The sequence below is a fragment of the Erinaceus europaeus genome, chromosome 13 (assembly GCF_950295315.1).
Source record: "Erinaceus europaeus chromosome 13, mEriEur2.1, whole genome shotgun sequence".
NCBI classification, from domain to species: Eukaryota; Metazoa; Chordata; class Mammalia; order Eulipotyphla; family Erinaceidae; genus Erinaceus; species Erinaceus europaeus.
In genome coordinates this window covers 47,660,867-47,678,851 of record NC_080174.1, presented here as the reverse complement: position 1 = coordinate 47,678,851, position 17,985 = coordinate 47,660,867, and the positions used below count along the sequence as shown (strand labels likewise).

Genomic DNA, 17,985 nt, shown 5'->3' with positions numbered 1-17,985 from the left:
CTTGCAAAGCTTTCCCCCAGCAGGTGGGGAGCAAGGGCTCGAACCTGGGTCCTTACACTTAGTACTATGTGCTCTTAACCATGTGTGCCACCACCCAGCCCCCTATTCTCCTAATTTCCTGGGCCATTTTTCTTTCTTGTGTACACTAATCTCATTCAGCTGCTACATGGCAAGGTCACCCATCTACCCATTTTTTGTTGCACATTTGTCTTTCTCTGTCTCATTGCAGTTATTAAAATAGAACATGCAAAAACTTTGGAAAAAAACACTGCATTGTTTAGTGCAGGAGGTAGAGAGGTAGAGTGAAGTGCTGGGTGGTGGCACACATTACAGTGCTGGGTTAAGTGCACACATTACAGTGCGCGACGACCTGGTCCCCATCTGCACAGGAAAAGCTTCACGAGCAGTGGAGTGGTGTTGCAGTTATCTCTGTCTCTGTCCCTCTATCTTCCCCCTCCACTCTCCATTTATTTTAAATTTATGTTTAAGAATTTTATTTTTTTAATTAATTTTTTATTATCTTTATTTATTGGATAGAGACAACCAGAAATCAAGATGGGAGGGAGAGTTATGGAGGGTGAGAGAGAAAGAGACATCTGCAGCACTGCTTTGCCACTTGCAAAGCTTTCCCCCTACTGGTGGGGACCAGGGACTCAAACCCAGGTCCTTGTGTATTGTAACATGTGTGCTCAACAAAGTGTGCTACCACCTGGCCCCTCCACTCTCCATTTCTGTCTCTATCCAATAAATAAATACACTGACCAAGAGGTGAGAAATATCTGCTACATTCTTTACCTTTCTTGAAGCTTCCTCCCTACAATGGTCAGATAACTAGGCTTGGAAGCATGAAGTCCTGAGTGCCATATCCAGTACTTCATGTGCCAGAGTAATGCTCTGATTTCCTCTCTATTCTCTTGTGTTTATAAGTAAATAAAATCTTTAGGAGTTGGGAACAAGAAGTCTTCTCCTTGGTCTACAGTAAACCATTCAGGGTGGACAATTCAGTCTTACATTTGAGATTTTTTCTGCAATGCATATCTACACCAGCAGATGGAGCTCCACACAAAGGAATCAAAAGTCTCAGTCATGCAGGGAATTGAAATCTTGGACCCAATCCAGAGCTTCTCAAAAGGAACAGTAGGGAAGCAATCTAGGCACAGGAGCCTCTCTTCTTCCTTCCCCTCATGCTAGAGAGTGAGGTGTACCACCATAACATAGAGCTTAGAATTAGGTTTAATTAGTGGCTGCAGAGATGGCGCAGTAGGTAGAAAGCCAGATTTGCGTGCACTGGTGGTGATGGTGGGGGGCTTCCAGGTTAGATTCCTGGCATCACACATGCCAGAGTGATGCTCAAGGTTGTTTTTTTCCCCCTCTCTCATTAGTAAAAGCCTGGTTACAGTAAAGACCTCTATGATGGGGGTTAGAGGGTGAGGGCCAGATGTCATATGAGAGTCTGAGTTTCTGTATCTCAAGCTTAAAAAATAAAAAAAGCCACTTGTGCCAGACCAGGAAGGGGAAGTTGAAGGGAAGGCAGTGAAATATCTGGAATCTGAAGGGAAGGCAGTGAAATATCTGGAAGCTGAAGGGAAGGCAGTGAAATATCTGGAATCTGAAGGGAAGGCAGTGAAATATCTGGAATCTGAAGGGAAGGCAGTGAAATATCTGGAAGCTGAAGGGAAGGCAGTGAAATATCTGGAAGCTGAAGGGAAGGCAGTGAAATATCTGGAAGCTGAAGGGAAGGCAGTGAAATATCAGGAAGCTGAAGGGAAGGCAGTGAAATATCTGGAAGCTGAAGGGAAGGCAGTGAAATATCTGGAAGCTGAAGGGAAGGCAGTGAAATATCAGGAAGCTGAAGGGAAGGCAGTGAAATATCTGGAAGCTGAAGGGAAGGCAGTGAAATATCTGGAAGCTGAAGGGAAGGCAGTGAAATATCTGGAAGCTGAAGGGAAGGCAGTGAAATATCAGGAAGCTGAAGGGAAGGCAGTGAAATATCTGGCATATTTGGAGCAGCATATCCACATTGCACTAGGGCCCCGACCTAAATTTTAAAAACCTAGTAGAATGGGTCATGGGTCTAGCTCCTCTGATGACTCACTCACTCACCACCTTGTTAAAACTCTTGTACTTCTTCCTCAATGAGTTGACAAGCAGTGATTCTTCTGTTGCAGGTTTTCAAAAGGCCCAGAAATATTTACTTACTGAAGATCCAGGAGCTACTCAAGGTCAATTCTGGGCCTGAAGGAGTAGTAACAGCTCTGAGGGGCTCAGGAAAGGGAAGGTAGACAGAGCATCAGCTTGCAGAACTGCGGCAGCAAACACTGGCTCTCAGCCAAGTTTCATACTTGCTCCCCCAGGGTTGGCTCTGCTGCTAGGCCCTAGGCTGCCAGCCCCGCCTCCACACTCCCACCCCAGTCCCCTGAGAGCCTATCACCCTGGCAACAGCCAGAGAAAGGCCCAGCTAAAATATTTATGGCTCAAAACAGTCCAGATAGTAGGGGGAGAAGAAACTTGATATCATCGCCTCTGCTTGCTGGGGAGGTAACTGACATGCAAGGTAGCAGGGTGGGTGGATCAAGCCTACAAGTCAGGGTTCTTAAAATGAAGGTGGCAAGGAGGGAGGCTGTGTGTGACAGACATGACAGATGACAGGACTGGGTAAGGAATACAAGCTGCAAAAAAGAAGGATGGAAGCTCGAGTGTTGAGAGAGAGCATGTAGAGACTGCTCAGTATTTCATATGCTTCTCAGATCCTGTTCAGTTGATAGGATTAGCCTCTTTTATGGAGTAAACAGGCCCAGAAAAGTACACAGCAAGTGAACCAGGATTTGAATACAGATTTAGCTTTAGCCTGTAAGCATTCTTTAAAATTCTGTAGCTTCCAAGCAGATCGCTGTCATTTGGAGCTGAGGATATTGCTGCCTGGGAACCCAGAGCTGGCTCCTCAGTGCAACACAGGCTTGGCATCTCCATTTGTCTATGACTATGATGCCATCTGATTACCTTTTTGTTTTAAGAATTTGTTTATTTGTTAAGCGCAGGTGGCGTAAAGTGCAAGGACTGGCATAAGGATCCCAGTTCGAGCCCCAGCTTCCCACCTGCAGGGGAGTCACTTCACAAGCGGTGAAGCAGGTCTGCAGGTGTCTTTCTCTCCCCCTCTCTGTCTTCCCCTCCTCTCTCATTCTCTCTCTGTCCTATCCAACAACGACAACAATAATAACTACAACAATAAAACAAGGACAACAAAAAGGGAATGAATAAATAAATAAATATTTTTTAAAAGAATTTGTTTATTTATTCATTAGAAAGATAGGCAGAGAGAGAAAGAACTAGACACCACTCTGGCACATGTGCTGCCGGAGATTGAACTCGGGACCTCATGGTTGAGAATCCAATGCTTTATACACCGCGCCACCTCCCAGACCATGCCATCTGATTATCTAACTTACTACTTCAAACTCTTTCCCTGCCTGCTGAACTGAAACAGATTCTTGAATTTTAGATTAAGGAACACTGACCACAAAGTAGGCCCAGGAGAACAAGCAGTCAAGACAAATATGGCCTCAGTGTCCAGTCATGGACTGAATCTAAGTGTAAACATGGGGTGGCAAACTGGGTAACCTGGCACTTTTCTTAGTTTTAGCACTAAAGGCTCCATATTCTAGGAGACATATCAATCCTGGGTAAATCAAGATGTCCTGTTTATTCCTTTAGATAAACCTTTAACTCAAATATAATGCTTTACTGTATATGGCTGTGAGAGGTACAAACAGGTTAGTAGCATGACCTATAAAATTTGGTAGTACCTTTTTTTGTTGTTGTTGTTTGCTTGTTTTGTTTTTAATTCAGGTCAGTTATTTATCTTTCTTTTCTTTTTAAAATGTTTTATTTATTGATTCATGAGAAATGATAGGAGAGAGAGAAAGAACCAAACATCACTCTGGTACATGTGTTGCTGGGGATTGAACTCAGGACCTCATGCTTGAGAGTCCAGTGCCTTATCCACTGTGCCACCTCCCGGACCACTATTCATCTCTCTTGATCCTTGTTGCTCTGAGTACAAGGGACAGGATTAAGTTAAACAGTGCAAATAAATGCTTGATATAGTAGCTCATACAAAGCACCTAATCAATTAGGTGTATTTTATTTTATTTTATTTTATTTTATTTTATTTTATTTTATTTTATTTTATCAGAGCACTACTCAGCTCTGGCTTATGGTGGTGCTCTCAACTGAACCTGGGACTTCTGCAGATAGAGATAGTATAATGGTTATATGGTAAAAGGACTTTCATGCCTAAGGCACCAGAAGTCCCAGGCTCAGTCCCCAGCACCATCATAGTGGTTTATAAGATCAACATGCTGCATAAACCACTGTGTTGTTCCCCTACCCCTAAGTCAGCTATTACTTATAGCACTCAATAAGATAAAACAGGTGCAAGAGGTTAAATAAAAAAAAAAAAAGCAAATCAACGGACTTTAACTTCTCTTTCTGTTATACCTCAGAGTCTGCTAAGAATGAATCCAAACTCACTAGAATGTCTGTCTGTTTCTCCAAATTGTCTTTACCCTTGGATTCCCAATAGAAGAGTTAGACATTTCTAACTTCTCAAGAATCTCAGAGAAAAATAGGCCTAGGGTTTGGGTTATAGGAAACCAGAAGTCTATCAAAGGCTGATTTTCCAATATTTAAAGAGAAAACGTTAGGACAAACAGTTCAAGGAGCTACCAGAGTGGGACTATTCATCACTCGACCAAATCTTTACTCAGTTCCTCTGTGGCATATAATTTACTGGGGAAGGGCTATAGTACAGAGGTGTAACAGAAAAGACTTACCCTCCAGTATTTTCTTGGACAAGATTAGTAATCAACAATAAAGATTTAAAAAAAAAAAAAACAACCTTAGAGGTTAAATAACTTGCCTAGAGTAAATGAAATGTCCCACTTGGCTTTCCTCAGTCTGTTACAGAATTGGTAAGCAGTTGTTCCTCCCTTTGGTATTGCCCTCGGGTTTCTACACTGGCCTCCACTATGGCAAGGTAGACTGGTGGTTAGCCATTGCAGTCAATTTTGCTAGACTTTTATAAGGCAAGTAGACTAGGAGTGGCACAGTGAGGTTTGCCAGTTTCTTCAGATCTAGGTTATATTGGGGATACTGTTAGCACCCTTCAGCTCTTTAAAGTCTAAGTAGGTTTAACTCTTAACTCCATTTTGGGCCTAGAAACCTTAGAGGATTCTGGCTGGCTTTTCTATGGGTCCATCAAGCAGATTAAAGAGGAAAAGCAGGAAAAGATTGTTGATCTCCTGGGTTTCTCTTTGCTCAGCAAATGTCCTCAAGTCAGCCTTGACACAGCAGGTAGTACTGGTTTGCAGAGTCCTCTGATTACTGCAAAGACACAGGCAGGAAATTAAATATGAAGCTGCCATGTCAGGGGGGTTCCCAGTCTCCCATTTGGCCCGCTGCCTCCCTCATAATCTCATTCCATAGCACAATTCTAGTTGTTTCTTCAGTATCTGTAGGTATATAGATGGGTAGAAAATAGAAAACCGTAATTGCTGAGTTCTCGTTGCTATGTGTTAGGTAATGAAAACAGGAACTCTGGGTAGTGTGCTTGCTCTGTCCCGGGCACCACTCAGGCTGGAGTCTGATCCCCACCACACTGAAGGAAGCTTTGGTGACTTAGTGTCTCTTTCTTCCTTCCTTCCTTCCTTTCCTTCTTTCTTTCTTTCTTTCTTTCTTTCTTTCTTTCTTTCTTTCTTTCTTTCTTTCTTTCTTATTTCTTTTCTTTCCTCCAGGGTTATTGCTGGGACTCGGTGCCTGCACTATGAATCCACTGCTCCTGGAGGCCATTTTTTCCCATTGGTTGCCCTTGTTTCATTGTTGTAGTCATTATTGTTGTTGTTATTATTGATGTTGTCATTGTTGGACAGGACAGAGAGAAATGGAAAGAGGAGGGGAAGACAGAGAGGGGGAGAGAAAGACACCTGCAGACCTGCTTCACAAGTGACTCCCCTGCAGGTGGGGAGCTGGTGGCTCGAACTGGTCCTTATGCAGGTCCTTGCACTTTGCGCCACATGAGCTTAACCTGCTGCGCCACCGCCCAGCCCCGTCTGTCTTTGTCTTTCTACCAAAAAAGTCAGCCTGGAACAGTGAAGACCCAGTGACAAGAAAGCAAGGAAGGAAGGAAAGGAGGAAGAAGAGAGGGTAGGAAAGGGAGGAAGGAAATGAAGGATCAAATCTCATATTATTCATTCTTGGGCATGATCAATCCATTACAGAATCAATTTTTAGGACCTCTAGATATAAAAAGGGGGGAAATTTGCCTTCTTTGGTGTATTGAACCAAAGTAAAAGACTCTGGGGTGGGTGCGGGGGGAGAGTACAGGTCCTGGAAAAGGAAGACAGAGGACTAGTGGAGGTTGTATTGTTATGTGGAAACAACCTGCTTAGTGTCTGTCTTAATTACACTGTAAAGTTCATGAGATTGGGGATTGTCTTATTCAGCTACCACCAAATCTCTACTACCTAGTATACAATAGTGTTTCTTTTTCTTTCTTCTTCTTTCCTGTTGTCACAGGGGCTTTTACTGCTCCAGGTGAATGAGAGATAGAGGAAGATACCACAGCACTGTAATTCCCTTCAGTGCCATGAGTGCGGGTCCTGAACCTGGGTTGTGGACATGACAGTAAGCACACTGTCCAAGTGAGTTATCTTGCCAGCTGGCAGTAGTATTTAATTTATAACAGTGAATGGGAAAAAAGAGAGAAAGAAAGGAAGGAAGAAAGAAAGAAAAAAAGAAAGGAAAGAAGGAAGACATGAAAGGGGCTAGATGCACAAATCTCCTGAGAGCAGCTTTTAAACTATCATATTAATGGTCCAGTAGGTGTTGCAATATGCAAAGTGTTGGCTCTCAAGCATGAGGTCCCAACTTTGACCCCTGGCTGCACATGTAACAGAATGATATCTGGTTCTCTCTCTCTCCCTCTCTCTCTCTCTCCCTCATTAATAAAGAAATATGGGAGTCAGGAGGTAGCGCAGTGGGTTAAGCGCACATGGCGCAAAGCGCAAGGACCGGTGTAAAGATCTGGTTCAAGCCCTCGGCTCCCCACCTGCAGGGGAGTAGTTTCACAGGTGGTGAAGCAGGTCTGCAGGTGTCTATCTTTCTCTCCCCCTCTCTGTCTTCCCCTTCTCTCTCCATTTCTCTCTGTCCTATCCAATGATGATGATGTCAATAACAACAATAACTACAACAATAAAACAAGGGCAACAAAAGGGAATGAATGAATGAATGTATGAATGAATGAATGAATGAATTAGAATGTTTTAAAAAATAAAGAAATATAAGAAAAAAATCATATCAGAGCACAAGGTAAGTTTCTTATTTATTTATTTGTTTCTTATTTTTATTTATTTACTGGAAAGACACAGCCAAAATGGAGAGGGAAGGGGGTGATATGGCCAGAAGACAATAGAGTAGAAGGTCTCTAGTGTATGGATCTTCTATGCCAGTGAAGATTATCAGCTTCTCATTAAGGCCCTCCCCCCAAGAAAGGGGTTGGTTTGCTACATAAGCATAGTCTCTTACAGCAATCAGGACATAACTGGCATAAAAATCAGGACTAGGTACAAGTGCTCAACATAGGTCTTTGCTCTGAAGGCACTGGCAAAGACTAGACCAGGATACATAGGAACAAGCAGTTAGGCAGTGCAGTGCATTTCCCTCCTCCCCTCCCCCCCCACAACAGCGGCTGTCTCAGAGAGCTGTATCCAGCTTGTCTGCTCAAGGATATTAAATATTCATCAGATGCTTGCTAGCTTCAAACATGCGAGGACTATTAAACTGAAAGTAAGAGGTACTTAAGGGTCTGAAGAGAAGGCGATGGTTCTAATTCTTTTAAATTCCAGGATTCTGGAAACTAAGCAATAGGCATGCATCCACCCACTATGGACACCAAAGCTGGAACTACTTTCAGTATAATCTTGTGATCACTCTTTGTAGAGGAGAGATGAGAAAGTAGCTAAGTTTAAGTAGAAATATTGGGGTGTAAACTTAAGCTGTATGACCTTGCCCTTCATGTAGAACAGTGGTAGAAATTGCCCCACTCTCCAAAAGGAGGCTGGATCAACATACTCTGCCACTCGAGGAAGACAGGTCCTGAAATGAGTGCAGCTTAGAATGCTCCTAGCTCTGACCATGGAATGTGAGCTCAGACTGGTAGAGATGTAGAGGTTACACAGACTCCTGTGCGAAATATGAATAGTCATGGGCTCCAGGTAGGATTGATGGGGTTTACAGTTAATGGTATGTATATGCTTTTCATATATTTGGGAGTTACTTTCTGCCCTGATCCACCTTTCTGGTCCTATTCCCAACTCTGATACAATCTTTCCAGACAATTAAAAAAAAAATTTTTTTTTATTAATAAGAAAGAGGAGGAGAGGGAGTTGGGTGGTAGTGCAGCGGGTTAAGTGCATGTGGTGCAAAGAGCAAGGATTGGCGCAAGGATCCTGGTTCGAGGCCCCGGCTCCCCACCTGCAGGGGAGTCGCTTCACAGGTGGTGAAGCAGGTCTGCAGGTGTCTGTCTTTCTCTACCCCTCTCTGTCTTCCCCTCCTCTCTCCATTTCTCTCTGTCTTATCCAACAATAATGACGTCAACAACAATAACTACAACAATAAAACAGCAAGGGCAATAAAAAGGGAATGAATAAACATAAAAAAAAAGAAAGAGAAGGAGAGAAAGAACCAGACATCACTCTGGTACACGTGCTGCAGGGGATTGAACTCAGGACCTCATGCTTGGGAATCCAGTGCTTTATCCAACTGTGCCACCTCCAGGACCACCAGGCAATAACTTAAAATATATTTTTTTACTTATTTATTATTGGATAGAAACAGAGAGAAATTGAGATCGGTGAGGAAGGCAGAGAGGGAGAGAAATAGACACCTGCAGACCTGCTTCACTACTTGTGACGCTTTCCTCCTGCAGGTGGGGGACCAGGGGCCTGAACCTGTTTTCCTGTGCACTGTGATGTCGGTGCTTAACCAGGTCTGCTACCATCTGGTCTCCCTCTTCTTTTTCTAGCGTTTGCCCTTCTTCCGTAGCCAGTCAACAGCGTCAGGTTGAGCCTGATGTAAAGTTTCGAGACCTCCTTTGAATCTGGAGAAGTGGCAGTCGTTGACTATGTGGGTCATAGTCTGTCTGGAGCCGCAGGGGCAGTTCGGGTCGTCTCTGGCTCCCCAGCGATGGAACATAGCGGCGCACCAGCCATGGCCTGTTCGATAGCGATTGAGGAGGGCCTAATCATAACGTGCTAGGTCAAAGCCGGGTTGACGCTTGCAGGGGTCTGTGATGAGGTGTTTGTTCTTTACCTCAGCTGACTGCCAACTCTGTTTCCAAGAGTCTGGAACAGAGAAGTTCAGTGTAGGCGTAGGGGACCAGATTGGGTGACGAGACGTCAAGCGTTGGACAGGGTGGGCGAAGATATCCGCGTATATTGGCAGGTCCGGTCGAGCGTAGACGTGGGAAATGAACTTAGATGATGCCGCATCCCGACGAATATCTGGCGGGGCGATGTTGCTAAGAACCGGCAGCCATGGAACTGGGGTGGAATGGATGGTTCCAGAAATTATCCTTATGGAGGAATATAATTTGGAATCGACCAAGTGGACATGGGGGCTACGGAAGCATACTGGGGCACCCAGACAATAGTTAAAAAAATTTTTTCTTTTTTTTTTTTTTTACCAGAGCAGTGATCAGCTCTGGTTTACAGTGGTGCAGGGGACTGAATCTGGGACTTCGAAGCCTCAGGCATAACAGTCTGTTTGCATAACCATTATGCTATCTACCCCTGCCCAATAATTTTTTTTTAAAAAAAGAATTTATTCATGAGAGAGATAGGAGGGTAGAAAGAACCAGACATCACTCTGGTACATATCTTCCTGGGGACTGAACTCAGGACCTCATGCTTGAGAGTCTGATCCACTGTGCCACCTCCCGGACCGCAGCAATAATTTTTTTTTAAAAAAATTTATTTATAAAAAGGAAACACTCGGGAGTTGGGCGGTAGCGCAGTGGGTTAAGCATACATGGCGCGAAGAGCAAGGACCGGCATAATGATCCCAGTTCTAGCCCCCGGCTCCCCACCTGCAGGGGAGTCCTTTACTGTTGTTAAAATTCAGCAGGCTCTTGCTGGCCGGGCTAGCTTCATGGGCGGGTAACAGAGACGACCAGAGACATACGGCTGGGCAGGGAAGCTGTATTTCTTTATTCAGGAACAACGATTCATAAACTAAGACAAACTAATCACCAAACAGAACTCTGCTGTCTCTTTGCAGCGGCGCAAGCACTCTCTCTAACCCTTCAACTCTGGAACCCTCTCCAACTCTGGAACTCTCAAACTCTGGCGGGGTTCCTAGGGGCGGGGCCAAGTGGGCCCGCGAAACTAACTGGACTGATCCAATTCTCTTGGCGGGGGAGAACTAGAACCCAATGTAAAGCATACAACACTTTACAAGTGATGAAAAAGGTCTGCAAGTGTCTATCTTTCTCTCCCGTCTTCCCCTCCTCTCTCCATTTCTCTCTGTCCTATCCGATAATGACGACATCAACAACAATAACTACAACAATAATAAAAAGCAACAAGGGCAACAAAAGGAAATAAATAACTTTAAAAAAAAAAAAAAGGCAGTCCGGGAGGTGGCGCAGTGGCTAAGGGACTGGACTCTAAAGCATGAGGTCCTGAGTTTGATCCCCAGCAGTACATGTACCAGAGTGATGTCTGTTTTTTTCTCTCTTTCCTCCTATCTTTCTCATTGATAAATAAATAAAATCTAAAAAAAAAGGAAACACTCAAAAAAAAAAAAAAACATAGGATAAGAGGGGTACAACTCCACAGAATTCCTACCACTCCCAGACAATAATATTAGCCCACCTGCATGTTAGGTGTCCAGTCCAGGCAAAAATTTGTAAAGTCACAGGCCCATTGGAATATAGCTAAAATATACTTCCTAGCTTCTTCCAACATGAAGACCCCAAGTCTTTTTTTTTTAATTTTTTCAAAATATTTATTTGCCCTTTTTTTTTTTTTTATTGTTGTTGTAGTTACTGTTGTTGTCCTTGTTGGATAGGACAGAGAGAAATGGAGAGAGGAGGGGAAGACAGAGAGGGGGAGAGAAAGATAGCCACCTGCAGACCTGCTTTACCGCCCGTGAAATGACTCCCCTGCAGGTGGGGAGCTGGGGGCTCGAACCGGGATCCTTAAGCCGGTCCTTGTGTTTTGTGCCACGTGTGCTTAACCCGCTGCTACTGCCCGACTCCTAAAGACCCCAAGTCTTACCTGCTATACTTTTAGGTTCCTGATCATTAAACAATTTATTCTGCTTTATATCTTAATGCTTTTCAGCCACCAGTTGCAGATGCTACCATGATGCCAACCTGACTTCCCTGGGCAGATGATCCCACCAATGTGTCTTGGAACCCCACCTCTCCAGAGCCTTGCCCCACTAGGGAAAGATAGAAACAGGCTGGGAGTATGGATCAACCTTTCAATGTCTATGTTTAGCAGGGAAGCAATTTCAGAAACCAGACCTTCCACCTTCTGCACCCATAATGACCCTGGGTCCATGCTCCCAGAGGGATAAAGAAAAGGGAAGCTTCCAATGGAGGGAATGAGATGCGTAACTCTGGTGGTAGGAATTGTAGCCCTCTTATCCCACAATCTTGTCAATCATTATTAAATCACTTATAAATAAAAAATTAATTTATTGAGGAATAAAGTTATACATGTTTTAGTTTTTAATTTTTTTAAATATTTATTCACTTATTTCCCCTTTTGTTGCCCTTGTTTTATTGTTGTAGTTATTGATGTCGTTGTTGTTGGATAAGACAGAGAGAAATGGAGGGAGGAGGGGAAGACAGAGAGGGGGAGAGAAAGACAGACACCTGCAGACCTGCTTCACCGCTTGTGAAGTAACTCCCCTGCAGGTGAGGAATTTGTTTTCTTTTTTTTTTTTATTGGGGAATTAATGTTTTACATTCAATAGTAAGTACAATAGTTTGTACATGCATAACATTCCCCAGTTTCCCATATAACAATACAACTCCCACTAGGTCCTCTGAATCCTAGGTCCTCTGAATCCTTCTTGGACCTGTATTCTCCCCACCCACCCACCCCAGAGTCTTTTACTTTGGTGCGATACGCCAATTCCATTTCAGGTTCTACTTGTGTTTTCTTTTCTGATCTTGTTTTTCAACTTCTCCCTGAGAGTGAGATCATCCCATATTTGTTTTCTTTTTTTAAGAAAAGAAAAATAAATTAATAAAACACAATTACAGTAAAAATAAAATAAACAACAACAACAAGGGTAACATGGGCAACAAAATGGGAAAAATGGCCTCTAGGAGCAGTGGATTCAGAGTGCTGGCACTGAGCCCCAGTGATAACCCTGGAGGCAAAAAAATAAAATAAAATACTAAACAACCTATATGCATCAATTTACTGGCATAATTCTTCTCCTTTTTTAAAAAATTTGTTCGTGGAGATAGGAGGAGAGAAAGAGAAAGAACCAGATATCACTCTGTAACATGTGCAGCTAGGGATTGAACTTAGGACCTCACACTTGAGAATCTAATGCTTTATCCACTATGCCACCACTGGACCATGGGATAATTTTTTCTTCAAAGAGTTGTTTATGAGACATAAGTAGTGTCCTGCACATAACACTCAGAGCACAGAGTTAGAATTGAACTAAGAACTTAAATTATGATTATTTTTTTAAACCTGAGCACTGTTCAACTCTGGCTTATGGTGGTGCTGGAACTGAACCTGGCCATTTCTTACTTTTTTTTCCCCTTTCTTTCTTGTTTTTCTTTTTCTTTTTTTAAAGACTTTATTTATTCATGAGAAATGATGGGAGAAAGAACCAGACATCACTTTGGTACATGTGCTGCTGGGGACTGAACTCAGGACCTCATGCCTGAGAGTCTAGTCCCTTAGCCACTGAGCCACCTCCCAGACCACTCTTTTCCCCTATTTTTTATTTTATGTTTTTTATTGGATAGGGCAGAGAGTAATTGGGGGGGGGTGATAAAGAGGGAAGAGAAAAAGATAGTCATCTACAGACCTGCTTTACTGCTTATGAAACGAGCCCCCTGCAGGTGGGGGGCCAGGGGCTTGTTCTGCAATTCTTGTGCAGGTCCTTGCGCTTGATACTATGTGTGCTTAATGCAGTGTGTCACTGCCCTGTCGCGGTCCCCCTATTAACTTCTTTTGCATACCATTATGCTATATATCCCTATCCAGAAATAAGAGCTTAAAAATGAAGGGAGAAGGGGTGGGGTGGAGGCATAACTTGTTAAGTACATGTTATTACAGTGAACAAAGGACGGGGTTTAAGCCCCTGGCTCCCACTTGTAGAGGGAAAGTTTCATGAGTGGTGAAACAATGCTGCAGGTGTCTATCTTCCTCTTTCAATTTCTGGCTGTTTCTATCCAATAAATAAAAATAATAATAAACAAATGGAAAAGTGGCCTGGGAGGTAATGCAACAGATAAAGCACTGGAAATTAAAACATAAGGTTCTGAATTCAATCCCTAGCATCTCATGTGTCAGAGTGAAGTTTTGGTTCTCTTTTTCCTCCAGTCTCTCATAAATAAATAAATCTTTAACTGAAAATAAAAAATAACAATGAAGGGAGAAACTTTATTTAGAGTTTCATGTTTAAGGCACCAAAGGTTCCAGGTGCAATCCCTAGCATGACCATAAACCATAGTTGAGCAGTTCTTTTGGAAAAAGAGAGAAAAAAAAATTCCTCCAGGCGGCTCCCTGGCGGGGCCCTGGCAGAAGACTGGCTTTACCACTCTCCATTGGAATTAGCAGTAAAACCTGTGGCCAGAAGCTAGCTATTCTAGGGCCTATCAGTGGAATTGGCAGAAGAAAAACCTGTGGCCAGAGGCTAACAGGAGTCATCCTCTAAGTGGGAGAGACTTGGCCTAGCTAGCTAGTGCTGCAAATACCCAAGAACCATACAGGTCAAGAAGAAAAGAATGAAGGATGCCTGCATCCACCTAAGAGCCCTCCAGGCATTTGGTGTCTGGGCTGGCCTCCCTGCTCCAGAGGTACCTGACCTGGACTGGCAGTCAGCTAGGGCTTCCTGCAGAAGACAGCTGAGCTGAGCTGAGCCTTAAAGAGCAGCTGGGTGGCCTGGGGAACTTGATGGAAGGTGGAGTGGTGCAGTGGTGCATCTCCTGTCTGTCTGTCTGCTCTCCCTTTCTCACTCTGTATTTCACTCTAAAGAATAGAGCTGGAGAGATAGCATAATAGCTCTGCAAAATTTCATGCCTGAGGCTCCAAAGGACCCAGGTTGAATCTCCCACACCACCAGAAGTCACAGCTGAGCAGTGCTCTGGTGAAAGGGTGAAAGGAAGGGAGGAAGGAAGAACGAACTGGGTTGTCTTCTTCTATTTGTCTCAAAGACCAAAGAACCAGAAACCCCTTGCACATCTGGCTGTAGACCAGTGACTGAAGATGTTCCTGATTCTTCAAGCAGGGGCAGAGGGGAGGGGGCTCTTTAATGAAGAGAGCTGCAATCTCTCATTGTGGCGGGGGGAGGGTGGCACAGTGGATAAGCCACTGGGTTCTCCAGCACGTGGTAAATTCAATCCCTGGCACCACATATGCCAGAGTGATGCTCTGGTTCTCTATTTTTCTTTTCTTTTTTTTTTTTTTAAAGATTTTATTTATTTATTAATGAGAAAGATAGGAGAGAGAAAGAAAGAACCAGACATCACTCTGGTACATGTGCTGTTAGGGATTGAACTCAGGACCTCATGCTTAAGAGTCTAGTGCCTTAGCCACTGCACCACCTCCAGGACCACTGGTTCTCTATTTTTCAATCTCTCCTCCCCTGCCCTCCCCTTCCCTCACATACATAGATAAGAACTAATACTAAAAATGATAATGGTATATAGGAGGTAAATTCTCAAGCATGAGGTCCTGAGTTCTATCCCTGCTATCACGTGTACCTGAGTAATGCTCTGACCACCTCCCCATATTAATAAATAAAATCTTTTAAATAAATATAATTAAAATAATTATAAATAAAAAGACTTACTAATTCACAAGAGGGAGACAGAGCTAGAGCATCACTCTGGCATACGTGTTGCCAGGGATAGAACTAGAGCCCTCACCCCTGCAAGTCCTGTGCTCTCCCTGCTGAGTCACCACACAAGTTGCCAAGCTCTCCTTTAATGAAATTCAAAGAAACCACGTATCTCCTCCAAGATCACATAGGAAAGAGAGAGCAAAGTCTCCCATCCCCGAGCACAGAGCCAAGATGGCTGCATGAAGGCAAGCCCGGGGAACTTCTGCTCAAGAGACCTCTTCAGGTCCTGGTCTTCTTGACCAGAAAGGCGATTCCAGAGAACAAGAGGAGCCTAAGAAAAGGGAAGGCAAAGTCTCCCATCCCCATCTGCGAATCTCTAGTTTCTTTCTCAGGGACAATGGAATTTTCTTAGTATTTAACTAGATTTACTTATTATTTTGTGTGTGTGTGTGTGTGAGAGAGAGAGAGAGAGAGAAAGATAGAGAGCCAGGAGTATACCACTTAGCTATCCCCAAGGCTATGGTATTTATAGCCTTCTGGGTTTTTCCTGAGATATATATTTTTTTATTCCCTTTTGTTGCCCTTGTTGTCTTATTGTTGTAGTTATTATTGTTGTTGTCGTTGTTGGATAGGACAGAGAGAAATGGAGAGAGGGAGGGGAAGACAGAGAGTAGGAGAGAAAGATAGACACCTGCAGACCTGCTTCACCACCTATGAAGCGACTCCCCTGCAGGTGGGGAGCCAGGGTTCGAACCGGGATCCTTATGCCGGTCCTTGTGCTTTGCGCCACCTGCGCTTAGCCCGCTGCACTATAGCCTGACTCCCTTTCCTGAGATACTTTAAGCACCAGTGGCAGTCCAGAAAGCAGCACAGTGACTAGAGTACTGGATTTAAAATTACAACGTCTTGAATTCGATCCCAGGCAGCACACATGCCAGAATGATGGTCAGCTTCTCTCTTTCCTCTCTCTGGAGTTAATACTAATTACTTAAGAAGTACATAGAAACTTAAACATTCGGGAGTCAGGCGGTAGCACAGCAGGTTAAGCGCACATGGCGCAAAGAACAAGGACCAGCCTAAGGATCCCGGTTTGAGCCCCCGGCTCCCCATCTGCAGGGAAGTCATTTCACAGGCGGTGAAGCAGGTCTGCAGATGTCTGTCTTTCTCCCGGCACCCCCCCTCCCGTCTTCCCTTCCTCTCTCCATTTCTGTTCTATCTAACAACAATGACATCAATAACAACAATAATAACAATAAAACAACAAGGGCAACAAAAGGGAAAATAAATAAATATTAAAAAATTTAAAAAAAGAAACTTAAACATTCATCAATTAAACACAGATATCTTTTCTTAACATAATGGCGTTCCCACTATAATGGATTTTACCATATTTTTCTTCTTAATATTGTCATCAGGATCTTTGCCAGTTCAAAAAGTCTAAACTTGAAGGCTGGGGAGATAGCTTAATGTTTATGTAAAAAGCTGTCATGCAGGAGTCGGGCAGTAGTGCAGTGGGTTGAGCGCAGGTGGCCCAAAGTGCAAGGACCGGCATAAGGATCCTGGTTGAAGCCCCTGGCTTTCCACCTGCAGGGGAGTCACTTCACAGGCGGTGAAGCAGGTCTCCAGCTGTCTATCTTTCTCTCTTCCCCTCTCCTCTCCATTTCTCTCTGTCCTATCCAACAACAACGACATCAATAACAACAACAACAACAATAACTACAACAATAAAAAAAAACAAGGGCAACAAAAGGAAAAATTTTAAAAAGCCTTCCTGCCTGGATAGATATAGTCAGAAATTGAGAAGGTAAGAGGAGACAGAGAGAGACACCTGCAGCCTTGTTTCACCACTTGTGAAGCTTTCCCCTTGTAGGTGGGAACCGGGGACTCGAACCTGGGTCCTTGTGCATGGTAAGAATTTAAAGTGGAGAAGTAAAAGTTTTACTGAACAATTCCTTGGGAGCAAAGTTTCTATCAGTGAGACTCAAAAATTTTGTTGTGATTTAGTAGGCAGAGCTCAGAATTTGCAATATACAAGGTTTGATTCCTAGTGATACTTGCTACAGCAATGCTTTGGTTTCCACTCCCTTTTATTCATGAAGTAAATCTTTATTTTATTTTATTTTATTTACTTTAGTGAGAGATACAGAGAGCAGGGGAAGAGAGATCAGAGCACTGCTCTGGCTTATGGTGTTGCTGGGAATTGAACCTGGAACCTTGGAACCTCAGCCATGAAAGTCTCTTTGCATAATCATTAGGCTGTGCCCCCAGCCCGCATGAAGTTTTTTGTTGTTTTTTTTTTGCCTCCAGGGTCATTGCTAGGGCTTGGTGCCTGCATTACAAATCCACTGCTCCTGGAGGCCATTTTTCCCATTTTGTTGCCCCTGTTGTTACCCTTGTTGTTATTATTACTGTTGTCATTGCTGGATAGGACAGAGAGAAATCGAAAAGAGAGGAGACAGAAAGGGGGAGAGAAAGATAGATACCTGCAGACCTGCTTCAACTCCCCTGGACTTTTATGCTGGTCCTTGGGCTTCACACCATGTGCACTTAACCCACTGTGCTACCGCCTGACCCCCAAGAAGTAAATTTTAAAAAATAAAACCAAGTGGCCTGGGTGGTGACACAGTATGATAAAAGCATTAAAAAGTTTTTATTTGGGGGCCAGACAATGGCATACTTGGTTAAGTGCCCATATTACAAAACACAAGAGCCCATGCCCCAGCTCCCTACCTGCAGGGGGGACACTTCACAAGCAGCAAAGCAGGTCTGCAAGCGTCTGTCTTTCTTTCTATCTCCTCATCCCCTCTCAATTTCTGTCCTACCCAACAAAATAAAACAAAACAACCCCACCAGGAGCAGTGGATTATAGTGCAGAGCCCCAGCAAC

The 17,985-nt window shown here is 43.7% G+C and overlaps 1 long non-coding RNA gene across 1 annotated transcript; it reads right to left on the bottom strand.

Moving 5' to 3' along the window:
* Positions 1-3,269: 3,269 nt before the first annotated feature.
* On the bottom strand, positions 3,270-17,683 carry LOC132542787 (uncharacterized). Its single transcript, XR_009553761.1, has 2 exons — positions 16,928-17,683; positions 3,270-5,382 (listed from the first exon to the last, which is right to left on the bottom strand). It is a non-coding gene; the product is annotated as an uncharacterized LOC132542787 (long non-coding RNA).
* Between the last annotated feature and the right edge of the window lie 302 nt (positions 17,684-17,985).